A 14,858-nucleotide genomic window follows, 5' to 3' on the forward strand; every position below is an offset into this window, starting at 1 on the left:
GCAGAGAGATGGAGAATTTGAGGTAGATACACCTTGGAATCTGCAGTACTTAAGAACTGCTGGTTCCCTTCCAGCGTCAAATATTCTTTGTAGACACAATCTTGCAAATGCTCAGAACACCTCTTAGAGGTATTTAAAAATGCAAAAGGGGTTGTCTTCAGAGCTGGATAGGCTGCAGTTGAATCCTGGTGCCACACGTGATCTGTTTTGGTCTCTGGCAATGTGCTTTTGTAAATCTCAGTTTCCTTACCTGTAAAATGACTCTACAGTAATAACCCTGCAGGATTCTTGAGGATTAAAGGAAAGTATGGAAAGTGCTAAGTTTAGCGCCTGGTACATGGTGGGTACTCTCCCCCCCACCCTAGGTACTCTCGTTCCATCTTTACTGAATGAAGGGAAACTGAGGCACAGAGAAGCCAAGGGAACTTGATCAAGGCAAAGCCGAGTGTGGAATCCTCAGATTCTGGTTTTTGAAGCTGTGTGCTTCCATCGCCCAGGTACACGGCGTTGGGGTAATTTAGACCTGTTGAGGGTCCTTCACGAAATGAGTCAAAGGAACTGGCAGGCCGACCCACTCTGGCGCTTCCCTGGCTCCTGTCTTCCTGGTGTGACCTCTGAGGTCCATCAAGGCACTTCCTGCACCGATCCAGAGCCTGCCAGGAGGAAAAGAAGGACACTTACATTTACTGAGTGTCCACGTAACGGGTGCTTTATATAAGTTAACTCATCTAATATAAGAACCTTCCACGGTGGGAATTATTGAACCTAATTTTATAGATGAGGATATTAAGGTTCGGGGGTTTTAGGTAGTTTGTCCATAGTCACAGAAGTAGTGAAAGTGGTGATGGGAGGGGTCAACTCAACCCCCTGGACTTGAGACAACAGCCCTGCTGCCAACCTCACCTCCCCCTGCACAGTGACTGCTCAGGGGTCCTGCCTCCTCTTGGACTGAGCCTTTGAGTCTGTATAAGTCCTGTTTTTGTTTTTTTTTAACTGGCCAAGGAGAGGGGCTGCCATTTCTGTAATCAGCTAGTCACACTCTGACGGACTCCAGAGAGCATCGCATGGCTGGGAAAGGTGGGACATCGCATAGCCCCTGCCCTTCCTCCCAGTTTCACTCCAGACTACTGAGCCACCTCAGACATACAAGGGCCCATCGGGCCAGAGGAGGAGTTTGAAAAAGAAGCTTACAACGCTTCTGTTAGTAACCCGTTGCCGTGTTTAACAACCCGTCCTGGCTAGAAACACTTCCCTACTTGCAGCCTAAGCCCAGCCCGTCAGGCGGAGCCCGTTCCCTTTCATTTGGTCCTGGATGGAGATGCTGAACAGCTGGTCCTCACGGGCTCCTTACTAATCCTTCATGGGGAAGCCCATATGCATGCATTCACCTTGGAGATTTCAGCCTTCTCTTGTCTTCTGGGCAAGAAGACTATCCTCCCTGGCAGCCCTGAGACACAGAGCAACTCTTGAGCAGAAAAGGCCTGCGGCATCTCAGAGCTGTCCCTTATTTCTTTTCAGAATGGTCCCTGGTTTTGTGGGCGTCATGGGAAGGGACAAGAAGAATTATAGAGTGATAGTGTTTAGACTGGAAGGAATGTGACATGCTATCTCATCCACATCTCATTTTACAGAGGGACCTCATCCCACAGGTCCAGACTCACTCAGCTTGGGTAGTAAATAGGGAATAGAGTTCTTGCAGAACTTTCTCTCCCTGAGGATTTCCTTCCAGGTGTGGGATGGGCCATAACTGTGAAGTGGAGATGAGAATTCTTTCATTTTCCTCACTGGATCCCTGCATCCTGGCTGGAGATCCTGCTGTGCATTCCACATGAACATTTAAATCTGAGAAATACATTTATTCTTTTTAAGAGGAGTACTCTGGGTGTGTGGCTAAGGTTTAAAGGACATTCTTCCAAACAGCAAGCCCTTCTTACCTGTCAGAGCTTGGCAAGGTCAACTTCCATTTTTCCTGTCAACCCATTTCACAGATGGAGAGACTGAGACCCTCTGGTTCTCCTGAAGGCCATGGCTGTTTACCCCCTTCGGTAGCTCGTGGTGCTGGGGGCCATTGCAGGCCGGTCAGAAATCTGAACACTTTCTGCCAGGTCCCTACACGCTCTTCTCTGCGGGAAGGAAGATCACCCAGATGGAGCCTGCCTTTCTTCCCACCCGGGTGCCCAGGCGGGCACTGTGCGGCCAAGGCTTTATAAAGGGAAGGACTTGCCTGCTCTGGCAAACCTGCTTGCGCTCAGCAGAGGTGCCCATAAATCTTGCTGAAAACAAACGCTTTAAAAGAGGAGGAAAGTTTAAGAGGCCCTGTGGGCATATTCTAATCAGTGCTCGCTAATATCAGCCAGCTCGGATTTAGAATGTGGTGTTCCCAGCGGAGGGGGCCTGGGTAGGCACCATGTAAAATGCCGCCAGCTGTAATTAACTCTGACCTCCTCCGCCTGCCGGCTCCTGGCTCTTAATATTAGCTTTGACTCCCAGAATGAGCCTTCCGTGTTTGTTGTTGGGATGCGTTCTTTAAAATTCATGGTTAGCAGCCCTTCTTTCGCTCCCATCCTGACCCAAAATACACACACACACCCTGAGCTAAGGTGATCGATGGTATCAAATGAAATCAATAATCAGGTAGATCTTTGCAGTCATTGAAAATTCCATTTATCTCAATAATGCCAATAATCCCTACATTTATAGCTTATACTTTGCAGTGTGCAAAGTGATTTTATATATTTCATTGTTCCTCATTACAATCCTTTCAGGTGGGCAGGGCTGGTAGTATGTTCATCCACCAGATGAGAAAAAAACAAAGGCCAGAGAGGGGGACGGATGTTTGGCATCGCCTGTGTAGTGAGTGGCTGAGCCCCTGATTCAAACTTAGGTCTTTCGATCTCAAAACTGTTCCTTAAATACTGGTGTTCAGATGGACCATAGAGATAGTTTGTCATGATGGAGGTTGGGGTGAGGGGGAGCGAATTTGGTCTTTTCCTTACTTCCTGCCAATTGAGGCAATAATTATTCAGCAATTTCTTTCTTCTGCCTCCTGGCAACAGAAGGATATTAGACATAAAGTAAGCATGGGCTTGTGGTGTGTAATATCTCGTGGACAAAGAGAATGATGAGAAAATTCTACCTAAACGTCTGTGACCATGAATGTGTGTTTGTGTATATTTTATTGGTTAGAAGAGCCATACATTTGAAAATGTTCTGAGAACCTGCTACATGCTGGGCTCTGTTCTGGCCACTCAGATGTGATATCTCTGTTCATTGAGTTACATTAGAGCTGGAGGAGACAAACCAGGAATAAAGATGCAAATAAGAAAAACAGTGCTATGTAGGGTGATGTATAGAGTAACCAGATGGCTAGTTTAGGGTGGGTGATGAGGGGGCCTATTGGGGCTGAGATCTGAATGCCAGAGGGAGCCATCCATGTAAGGGAGGAGGAGGAAAGGGGAGGGGGAGGGTGAAGAGGGAGGGGGAGGGGAGGAGGAGGAGGGGAGGGGGAGGAGGGGGAGGGGAGGAGGGGGGAGGAGGGGGAGGGGAGGAGGGGGAGGGGAGGAGGAGGGGGATGGGGAGGAGGAGGGGAGGGGGAGGGGAGGAGGAGGAGGGGGAGGAGGGGAGGAGCAGGAGGAGGAGGAGGGAGAGGAGGGGGAGGGAATGGGGGAGGAGGGGGAGGGGAGGGGATGGGGAGGGGGAAGGGGAGGGGGAGGAGGAAAGGGAAGGGGGAGGGGGAGAGGAGGGGGAGGGGAGGGGGAGGGGGAAGAGGGGAGGGGTGGGGGAGGGGAGGGGAGGGGAGGGGGAGGGGAGGCAGAGGTGGCAGTGGTGCTGGTTGTTCCAGGCAGAAAATATGGCCAGTGAAAAGGCCCTGTATTGGGAACAAGCTTGACCTATTTGAGCCCAGAAAGAAGGCAGTGAGGCTGGAGCTGAGTGAAGGAGGGGAGAGTGGCATGATATGGGGTTGGAGTTGGTGGCAAGGATCAGACTGGAAGTTTAGTAAATCAGAGTAGGGATTTTGGATTTTATTCCAAATCCAATGGGAAATCCTTGGAGGGCTTTACACAGGGGAGTGAGCTCTGATTTACATTTTCAAAAAGACCCTCTGGCTGCCCTGTGGCAGAGTTTAGGAGGGCAAGAAGTGGAGGTGCTAGTGGAGACAGTGAGAAAGGGAAGAGCTCTGGACATGATTCAGAGGCCTCACGGGACTGGTTGACTTAGATGGCAGGGTGTGGAGGATAAAGTGACTCCTAGGTGGGTGGAGACCCCACTAACTGCCACGTGGACAATTTGGGGAGTAGACGGGGGCGAAGAGTTCTGCTTGGCCATGTGAAATTTGAGATGTGTGTTTTACATCCAAGTGGAGATGTCAAATATGAGTTTGGAGTTTGGAAAAGGGTCAGAGATAGGGCTTTGGGATTCATCAGCCTGTAGATGGTATTGAAAACCATGGGGATGGATGGATGAATTGGGTAGAGTGTGTGGAGGGAGAGGAAGCAGAGGCCCAAGACGCGGGGTTTAGTCTCCAGCAAGAAGCAGGAGTGTCAAGGCAGGGGGCTGGGGGTAGAACACGCTATGAGCTTCCTTCTATCCACTGCCGGAACCCCACTCAGCGGTTTCACAACTGTGGGCTATTGATCACCATGACCTGAGTGAGCGGTTGATTTATCAGTGAAAACCCATTGCGATCTCTTGGGGGAAGACCCTTAAATTATGTGGATAGTTTAAAAGTCTGTAGAATCACTTATCAGTCAACAGGTAACTTACTGAACATACACTATTGGTTAGGTGGTATCCTGGGCAATATAGCTTCATTTTCAGAGGACAGTGCATTGTGGCTTCACACACACACATACACATTTACACACATATGTGTGTGGTATTATTACTTGTGGGTCCGTGTGCTTGAGTGGGCGTTCTGTAACAGACGATCACTGTATACACATAAATGCAAAAATGCACAGGTGCAGCCATCATCCGTAAAGCCTGCTTTCTGCTCTGTGTGGAGCCCCCCTGAAAGTTCCCTTGTCCTCACCTCCAGCAATCCTAGAGTCTCTTCTGTCTCCTGGGGATGGAGCTGGACTCTGTTGTTAAGCTCTGTGTTTGACATGTTTCCTGGCTTCCACGTTTGCTGTGATCACCTCTTAAATCTGCAGACCTGAATCCATGAACATTTAGGTCACCGGTCCAAGCAGACTTCAGCTCACAAACTGGTTGGAGGTGCTGGTCTGTGCTTTGGGGTTGGGTGTAGTTTCTCAGCTGCAACTTTTCAGTGGAGATGAGGGTTCAGGGAAGCCACATGCAAGAATCTTCAAGAACTAGAGTCTTGGAAATTTTTTAGGAAGTTTAATATCTGGCATTTGTGGATGAAAAATGTCACCTGCTGTATCAGTAAACAAAGGATGTTGCAGCCATCAAACCATTAGCCACTGTAGCCACCCCCAGCTATGCACTGTGAGGGGGTTCAGGATGGAGAGAAAAGCAGGATGCTGGCCCTAGATAGTTAAGGTGCATAGCAAAGGAGTGATTTTCATAAGCCCAGACTTTTGCATCTTCCCATACATAGGAAAGCGCTTAATTCATTAACCTGAGATGTCTGTTTTCTCTTTAATTAGTAGTAATCTTTTGATTTTCCGACCACCTGATTTTTGTTGCAAAAACTCCTATATATCCTGGCCCCTCCCTTACCTCTTCAGAGCAGTCCCTCAGAGCTATCTGAGAGACTGCCTCCCGGGCGTAGGTCCTCAGCAAGTTTTCCGAATAAAACATAATTTAAATTTTAGGTTGTGCATTTTTATTTTTCAGTCAACACATCTTTCTCAGAAGCAATGAAAATATTTTCTACTCCTTATCCCATTCACCCCTGACAGAGCCCCGGAAGTTCAGTGAGAGTAAGAATTGTTATTCTGAGTTTATGGAGAAGGCCCTTAACAAAGAATCCCGTGTGAGGTCCCAGAGTTAGCAGGGGATGCTGGTGGGACTCTAGCCACCAGGGCCAGTTCTCCATATCTTGGAGTGAAGAGGTGCTTTCTCCTACAGGAAAAGTATTGCTCTCATGAAATTTGCAGAGCCCATATGTAAGGACTCCAGTCTAGTTTCCGGACCTTAAATTCCTGTTCTCCACCAACTGTTACAAAAGGGTCCAACTAATACACGAATCCTGGGGTATTTGGGTACAGGATAAATGGGGTAACATGGAGGCGGGAGAGGGAGGAAGGAGTGAAAGCTGTACTAAGTAGCAGTGGAGTTCAATGACGTTTACGTTTGATCTGAGATCTATAAGCCTGCTTCCATACCTTTTGCCCTTTCTACCTAGCCTTATACATTCTGCAGCAAAAAATGGACTGGACCACAAAAACATGCCTACTAGTTTATCAAGCTGGCTTTCTACCTGGGTACACAAATGCTAGTAATACTAATGATAGCCATGGCTTTAAAAATAACACTGACAGTGGCATCTCCAAAAATTAAAATAACCTCAAGTTTGAACTTTCACGATCCCGGTCATAGAAAGTCTACGACAGCATTGAATAAATGTGAGAGGTGTCATTTGAGGTGGAATGGTGAGACGGGGAGGTGAATCCCAGAACTCCACACCCTTCATCTCTAAGCGGTCAGCCTGCAAACCGCTGAGGACCGGCCTCAGAAGATGGCTCGTCAGAGCAGGGGGCTTTGGGGTGGGGGGCAGTTGTTCTTCAGGGTTAGGATCAAATTTAAAAGCACCACCATTTACCTTGGTTGCTAAGCCCTCCTGAGCCCGAAGTGAGGAATTCTGATTGGCAGAATCTGTAGGAATTTAGACAAGGGGAACAGCACGGAAAAACGGGAAGCTTAGGATGGGGACCCTGGCTGCAAAGCAACTCAGTGCTTCAATAAGCCCGAATCTGCTGAGAATACATTTTACGAACATGCAGCTAAGTTGGCTGCCTTTGTTTGGGGGTTTGTTAAGCATTATCTAAAGAATGCCATGGTTCAGCCTGCTCGGTGTGAAGTCTAATTCTTCCCCTTTCTGGAGCCACGGCCTGGTGTGTTCAATTTTTCTCTCTCCGTAGGGCTGCAGGCGCTCTGGTACTCCAGCCAAAAAAACACTCATATTTTAGCAAGCTTAGTCCCAGTCTGGTTGCCAGGCAGTAAAACGAGCACTTGCCTGCCCCAGGGAGAGGGGGACCGCGAGATGGAAAGGGGTCATGTAAACGGCTCACTCGAACCCTCCCCCTAAATCTCCGCTTGAGAGTCTTTGGGGCAGTTGATATGTTTATCGATGTGGAGAGACACTGCTGCATAGGCCCAAACTGTGGTCGTTTGTCAGAACTAATACTACAAATTATTTTTATTATTGTAGAGATGCTAATCAGAGGATAAGTTTGCCCTCTGCCGCTTCTGGAGGGTGTTAGATATACTCATTTGACTGACGTGGTTCTGCATACGCAGCACGGACCCCATTTCACGAAAGGGCCAAGTGAGGCATGAAGCAGCTGAGTTTCTTGCACTGAGGGAATAGATGAATCAAACAGCAGCATCTCGTTCCCCTCAAGGGAGGGCAGCATTGCAGGTGGAGTTCGTGTATCTTCTCTCTGACATCTTCTCTCCAGTCTCGCTGCGGTGCAAGAGGCTGCAGGAGAGACGCCCTTCAGTCCTGGAAATACGTCTCTGTGACTGATATTAAGAAGAGGGCGCTGAGATAGGCCCTCTGTCTCTTCTTCCAAGTCTCCGCTGGAACAGGAAGCAGACTCGGGCCAGTGCTTGCTGACTGCAGTGCTACTTTTCAGGGACAAGACCTCTGCCCACTGGATGAAGTCCACACCCGTTTATTTTTCACAGACCGTGGAGTTCCCGTCAGGGAAGAACCGATTTCAGCCATGACTGGACAAGTCTGGTGAGTTTGCGACCCACAGTGGAAAGGCTACTAGTTCTGGCCTGGAACTCACTGACACAGGAAAACGTGCTGAATGCCCACAGGATGTCCAGCTGGTGGTGGACATTTAACTTCCGAGCTCCTCAAGCCTGAATTCCAGAAGAAGCCCTCACAAACAGAGAGGAGGCTGCCTCCTTTGCCTCCTGCCTGGTGCTCTCGGGGCTGAGGTTCCCTGTGGGCCTCCGATAAAAAGACTCACGCCTCACCTTCAGGACCCTTGGTACTGGGTCCCCTTTAACGCTCTGATGCCTTCCTCTTGGCCTGCAGGTGAGTTTTCTCTGGGTGAAGGCTTTTTAATGCTGTGCTCCCCACGGAGGGCCTGTGTACTGAATTTTTTTTTAAAACAACTGATTATCAGTTTATTAAAAATGTTGATTTGAGCATCTGCAAATGGTGACTTCAACCTCGACTCCTGGCTCAAGACTGATGGAAGTGACCTGCTGGACAATCTCAGGAGGCCTGTGCAGGTCAGTGAGTCGCCTGTGGATCCTCATCTGGAAACGATCCCAAGTCTTAGAACCTTCACTACCAGGAGTTTTCCTTGTAGTTATTCTCAGAGTCTTGGTAGGCATCCGAACCGGTCCTTTCACTTTGGGATTCTTTTCCTTCGCGCCTCTGATCTGGTCAACACATACCTTCTCCAAAGACTTCACGTTGTGGCCGGTGAGGGTGATTCTAACATGGTGAATCACCACGCCACCTCTGGCTCCACGGAAGTCTTTCTGGTATCTTTAAAAGCCATGGCTGTGGCGCGGCTTCCTGACCGACTTGTTCATCGGTGGGGGTGAACAGCGGTGAAGCAGGGACAGGAGCGGGTGGCCCGAGGCTCCGCTGCAGTGGCGACCGCCTCTTCTTCAAAGAGCCTGTGTACTGAATTTCATCTGGTCCTGCCACCTCCCATCCAAATGCCAGTCAAACCAGGAGGTAGTCCAGAATCGGGTGGTATGGGCTAGCCCCTGGGCATATGGAAACAGCGAGGTTTGGAGAGACTGCGGGTGAAGAGGGAGGACAGCAAGAGAGAGGATGCAGCAAGCGGGCAGAGAGAGAACACCTGTGGCAGGGAAACTCCTGTGTTTGATGAAGGGCTTGGCGTGATGGAGGTGCCGGGAAGAAGTGAGGGGATGTGAGAAAGGTTGCTCTGAAAGGCAGGAGAAACCTCCTGAAGGAGAGCCTGGATGATCGTCACTTTTCCTTCTCTCATAGCGTGGCTGCCGAGTGTCTCCTGGGTTCCAGGCGCCGTGCTAGATTCTCGGCGTACAAAAACTAACAGGGCACAGCCACATGCTAGATGTTGATAGCTAGATGCCTCCAAGACAGTTAAGCGTGGTGAGGTTATGGACCTCTCTGAGAATGTGATGTAAATTGGGACAGTAAGGCAAGGTGGTTTCGTGAGCGGGAGCTCTGCAGCTAGAGCCCTGGGTTTGAATCCCGGCTCCACCGCTGGTTGGTTCTGTGACTTTGGCAAGTTTTTTAGCCTCTTGGTACTTCTGTTTCCCCATCTTTAAATGGAGGATGAAAGCAATTTGTATCTCCTATGTAAGGACTAAATTAGCTGCTCTGGGTTAAGCCTTTAGAATAGCAACTCGTGCATGGTAACTGACATTGGGTATGGTAGTTATTCCCAGAAATTCGCATTAAGCACCTACACACAAAACCATACAATTTCTGGGGGGTTCCTAGACCTCCTGATGCCCAGTCATAGACCCCTGACTAAGAATCCTAGTTATTTCTTCACTTATGTCACCCAACCAATCAGAAGAAGCTGGATTCTTGCCCTGAAGAACAACAGATCCCATTCTTTCTCTGCCATTCTAGCAGGAAGCATTTTAGGTGCTGTGGGGTGCCGTGGAGGGTGGATGTAGGGTGCACGCAGCAGAAGGATGAGACCTTCCTGTGGCCACAGTGGATGGAGGGAGGCAGATTCCAGGAATCTGAAGCCCAAAGAGGGCTGGTGGAGCAAAGGAGGACTTGGGTATTCCTGGCAGCCGGGTGCTTTGAAAGATTCCCGTGGAGCAGTGACGACCCACGTTAGATCCGTCTCTGATCCGAACATACACCTGCCCACGGTGAGAGGGAGTGTGAGATGAAGAAGACCCAATGAGTGACGTTATCCCAGGTGTGGTTACCCTGTTTGCAGCCCCTGAACAGTCTCCCAGACGCTGCCACGGCCCTGGAATGCCCCTTCCTGAGCGGAAGATTCGGCAGAGATGCCCTCTCGAACGAAGCTGGCACTCCTGGTTCTGAGCCCTGGCGGAGAGTGGAGGGATGGGCAGATGCCAAGACAACTTCATCGAGTGGACGTGCCACCCACAGAGCCTTTCTGACCCCCACCTCCTCCTGTCGCCAGCGTCTTGCCACTCAGCCCTGCCCAGCATTTGGGATTCCAACGGCCCCAGCAAACTGGCCACTCCACCCCGACTTGACTTGCAGCTCTCACCAATGAGCCCTGCAGGTCCCTTCCCCGGCACCCCCCATTCCTGTCCCAAACAGTCGAATATGGGTCCCAGAGCTGTTGCACGATTGCACCCTACTTGCAGCTCATTCGTACCCTCACCGTACGTTGCTAGGAATCATGAACACAGTTGTGTCATGCCTTGAATTTGTCCGATTAAAGATTTTAGTTCCCACATCTTGGGCTCAGTGGAGGCCCTTACCTCTACCTTTCTATATCTCTCTACTGCTCAGTGCCCTGTTTCTCCTGCTGTCAGTTGGAGTTACCAACAAGAACGCTCACGGCACCAAATGATGTGTATGGAGTTCCCACGTCCTTTGTAAAGTGCGCTCACATGCGATATCTTACTAATATCATCCTCCGTTTTCAATCATGAGTAAATGCTTTTTTCCAACCACTCTCTTAAGAGCTGAGGAGTTTATTTCAACCAAGGAAGGCTGTCATCAGTCACACTTTAAAAATCTTTTTGCTTTTCATGACAAATGTAGAATAACATTGTCCGAGGTGATTTGAGCAGCCGAAGTCAGGAGAGAGTGGTTATACCCTCCAGTTCTGAGTCCTGTGTTCACCCTGGCTTCGAGCATATGGTTGTGGGACCACTGGCCATTCATCCTCTTTAAGTTACCCATCAAGTTACAAGTGCTGATTCTTCCTGGGACCCACGGCTGCATGCTGGGGCCAGGCTTTGCCAAAGACTGCATGGGGGAGGGCGGAGGGCAGCTGCCTCTTGGGCAGCACAGTCTGGCTGGAATCTTTTTATGTTTCAAGAGCTCTTCATCAGCAAGGGTCTGATTTTAAAATGCCGGCAGGCTCTTGTTATCAGAAAAAGAGGGACTTGTCTTAGCATTAAAGACCTCTTGAAGGGCAGGAAAAGGCAGAGAGGGTTTTCCAAGATAGACTGTGACCGGGGAGTTGAAGTTTGGCGAGGAGAATCAGAAAATGCATTCTCAGGGCGTGATACTGAGCGCAGAGGAGGGGCCTTAGCAGGGGTATATGTGAAGGAAGGTACTTCGATGTGGTTAGAAGTCACCTGTAAGTGAGGAGACCGCTGTCACCCCCGTCAGGTTTAGTGTGACATCCTTTGGCGTTTTTTTCCTGGGGTATTGCTCACAAATGCTAATGGGCGGTTGCATTGGGCTCTCTCTAGCAGAGCCCAGACTGCTGCTTGTTCGGGGGGGGGGGGGGGGGGGGGGTGGGACTGTTATTCACACTTGCTAATGAATAACTTCCCTTAGTGTATTCACCAACCAAGTCAAACAAGTGACTGTGGGCACCTAGAAGCAAATTACTTGCCTGGTAGAGGCCCAGCCTGGGACTGAGATTGGGAGGACTTGAGTCCTGTAGCTCTTCAGTGGCAGTTTCAGATGTCAGTCTGGCTGTGTTTGATCCATGCGGAGGCTCGCTGATTGGAAACCATAGGGTTCCTTCCACCATTAACCCCAGAGTTCCTACAAACCCTGGTCTAGTGTGTTTAAATTAAAAACTGAACTGAGACCCAAGACGCTTCACTCTGGCAAGGTGAAAGGATACTAGAACTCCTAACAACAGGTAAGGAAATGAGAATTGCTATCAATTATTGAAGGCCTACTATGCTTCAGCTAGTGTGCTCTCTCTCTATTGTTGTATTAAATCCTGCCAACAAGCTTATGAGGCAGGTTACCATCTCCACGTTACAGATAGGGAAACTGAGGCTCAGAGAGGTTAAGTAACGCACTCTTGCCTGTGAATGGGTTCCCACCAGTGTTTCACCTCTAGGGGAATTTCAGTTTTTTGCCTCCATGGCACGTTACGTCCGTGACCGCCATGGCAACAATGCTATAAAGTTTCAAGGGACTTAGCAGCCCTGAGGCTGTGGCTGGAGACTCCGTCCCACAGCTCTTTATGAGCGTGGTGGCCATCCATCAGTCCTGCTGCCACTTCTGATTTCTGCAGTAAATACTCACCCCTGGAGTCCAGCTCTGGGAAGGTGGATTAGCTAAGGGCAGCGTGGTCATTTCTCAGTTCTTAGAGAGAATCAGCAGTCAGCCCTGACTTCTATGCCCCAAAACCAAAATCCCATGTTAGTTCAATTCAATTCATTTTAATTCAGTCTGACAAACAGTTAAGTACCTACTGTACTGTACATGGCTAGGTACTATGCTATGTACAGGGGATTAAAAAAAAAAAAGGAATATTGTTCCTCTAGGGACACAGTGTAGTGAGGGAGACAGATATAAGCTGATAGTTATAAATTCAGTGACATAGACCAAAGTAGATGCGTAAAGTGTTCTTAGACCATGAAGATGAAAGTATAAATACATATGTGTGTAGAGGTCCTGAGGATGGGAATGGAGGATGGCCAGGGGAGGCCACAATTGGACCTGAAAAGTAGAGAAGAGAGAAAAAGTCATTCCAGGAAACCAGGCAGGTGTGCACTGCCCAGGACTCAGGGCAGGTACGTCACCGTCAGGCTAGGATGAGATTACGCTCACTTAGCCTCTCTGTGCCCGGTTGCTTAGTCTGTAAGATGGGGACGATCACTGTGTCTGACTCAGGGTGGTGATGATGAATAAATGACTTCATCTAGTGCCTTGAGGAGTGTCTTGGGCGTGTAAAGCTTCAGCGAGTGTGACTTGCTAGTGCTTGTTTGTCTTCACGTGGTGCTACCTTGTGGCATCGCTCTGTGGTCCTGTGTCTTCTCCCAGAGGTGCCAGATGTGTGCTCAGCAATCCATTGAACGTCTTCTTGCACCCTCATCTTATTTAACTCTTGTATCATCACTTAGCTTTGCTCATGCTTGTGCTCTGAACCTCCAACTAGATGTTAGACTTCCCTGTGTAAGGAACAATCTGCGTTTTTGTGATACTCATCACATGGAGTGACTCAATACAGTGGGTGCTTAATAAATGCATATTTATTACAAATACGATAATGTACGTAATAAGATGCGATGTGTTTGGTGGGGGCAACGTTCATATCAGGAGAGACAAGATAGCAGAATTAGGAGCTCATTGTATGGGAGCCCAGATGGGAAGGTGAGATTTGCCTCAGTGGACAGGGTCCGAAGGATCCCTGATGGGTTGACCTGCCTTTCGTGAAAAATTTCGCCCCTTTGAGTCGATGGCACGTTTGTGTCTGCTGGATGAATGGTCTTTGTATGGACACAGATTATCTCAGGACTTGCTGTTAGGAGGGGCTTCTGGGTGGTATTGGGTTCCTAGGAAGCCGTCAAGCAGGCTCCCTTCGTTAGACCACACATGCTACTCATCCTTTGTAAAGGGCGGGGGAAGGAGTCCCTAGGCATGACAGGTCACTCAGGGATGGTGATGGCTTTGCACATCCCTCCTCCAAGAGCTTGCTCACAAAGGGTTCTCCATCAGCGGGACACAGCACATTTGGACTTGCCTGGGTGGCTAGTGCACAGAATCCTCCCCACACACCCTCAGGGGTGCTCTTACCTGCGCCAGAGCAGTTAGTGCTGTGGCTCCTCCCACCTCGTGTCTCCAGCTGGGCTGGTGCAAGTCCAAACCACGAAGTGCTTCTCCCTGGACAGATGGGAATGTGGGTGCCGTGCATAGGCTGAGCTGTAGAAAGTCCTCTATTTCCTCTCCCCGTGCCGCCAGGGATGTGCTTATAAATACCTCTCCGTGGGCCATAGAAGAATGTTCACGGAAGACCTAAGTCCTGCCTTGTTCACAGCCATCACTCTGGGGAGTTCCCTAGGCTGCATTCACTGCTGAGGGCCTTGTCAGCCCCAGGCTCACCCTCACTAGCGTCTTCCTGAACCACACCATCAATAACTATCGATCATATCCCCAGGCGGGCCCCTAACAAGCTAGCCTGACTGCTCTGGGCCTCCTGGGGGCTTCTGCGTTTCTCTGTGCCTCTTATTTCATCGCTCACCGAACGATGGAACACAGCCAGCTCACTTCCCAGGCCATCCTCATCCTTCCGCCCCTTCCTGCCATCACCTCTCCCCACCCACGCAGCCCCAGTCCTTCCAACTCCCCCACAGTGGTTTTCCATCTGTGCTGATGGAGGTGAGCGTTGTTGCACATTCTTGGGCCTGGGGTATGCACTTGTTTGAGCCCAGCGGAGGCGGGGACAGGCTGGATGGCAGGGGAGGGAGGAGTGGGTGAGGGTCCTTTCCACAGTTTGATTGCCACCCTCACGTTGGCCCTGCTGCTTCTGATGAGTGAATGAGGCTGGTTGACGCTTCAGCCACCGGTGTAACCAGATCTCCCAGGACTCTTGAAAAATGGAGTCCTCTTCAGCAGCAAATGTTTGCAATTAACTTTAACATATGTGGAATTTGTTTTTGCGTCCGTAAAGCATGATAGGCAGTGAGGGTCTGGCAGGGAACGCACCCAGCTTGTCACGCCCCGGGCCGAGCTGGTGGGTGGAATCTTTCCACTCGGTTTACAGCACGGAGTCGCTTGGTGAACTGAGTGGTCATCGATGGGTCAGCTGGGGCCCTGAGCCCTCCCTCTGGCTTGGTGCAGCCTCTTCCTTCCA

General features: G+C 49.8%; 1 protein-coding gene and 1 pseudogene across 2 annotated transcripts in view; one reads left to right on the top strand and one right to left on the bottom strand.

Moving 5' to 3' along the window:
- LMX1A (LIM homeobox transcription factor 1 alpha) overlaps positions 1-14,858 on the top strand; it is a gene marked incomplete at its 5' end in the record, with an annotated part of 150,996 nt that overhangs the window by 65,797 nt on the left and 70,341 nt on the right. The window lies entirely within an intron of this gene.
- LOC309828712 (small ribosomal subunit protein uS10-like) lies at positions 8,275-8,654 on the bottom strand (annotated as a pseudogene). The gene has a single exon. The product of its transcript is annotated as a small ribosomal subunit protein uS10-like (transcript).

The sequence above is a fragment of the Grampus griseus genome (genome assembly GCF_964374135.1).
Source record: "Grampus griseus genome assembly, chromosome: 1".
Lineage (NCBI taxonomy): Eukaryota > Metazoa > Chordata > Mammalia > Artiodactyla > Delphinidae > Grampus > Grampus griseus.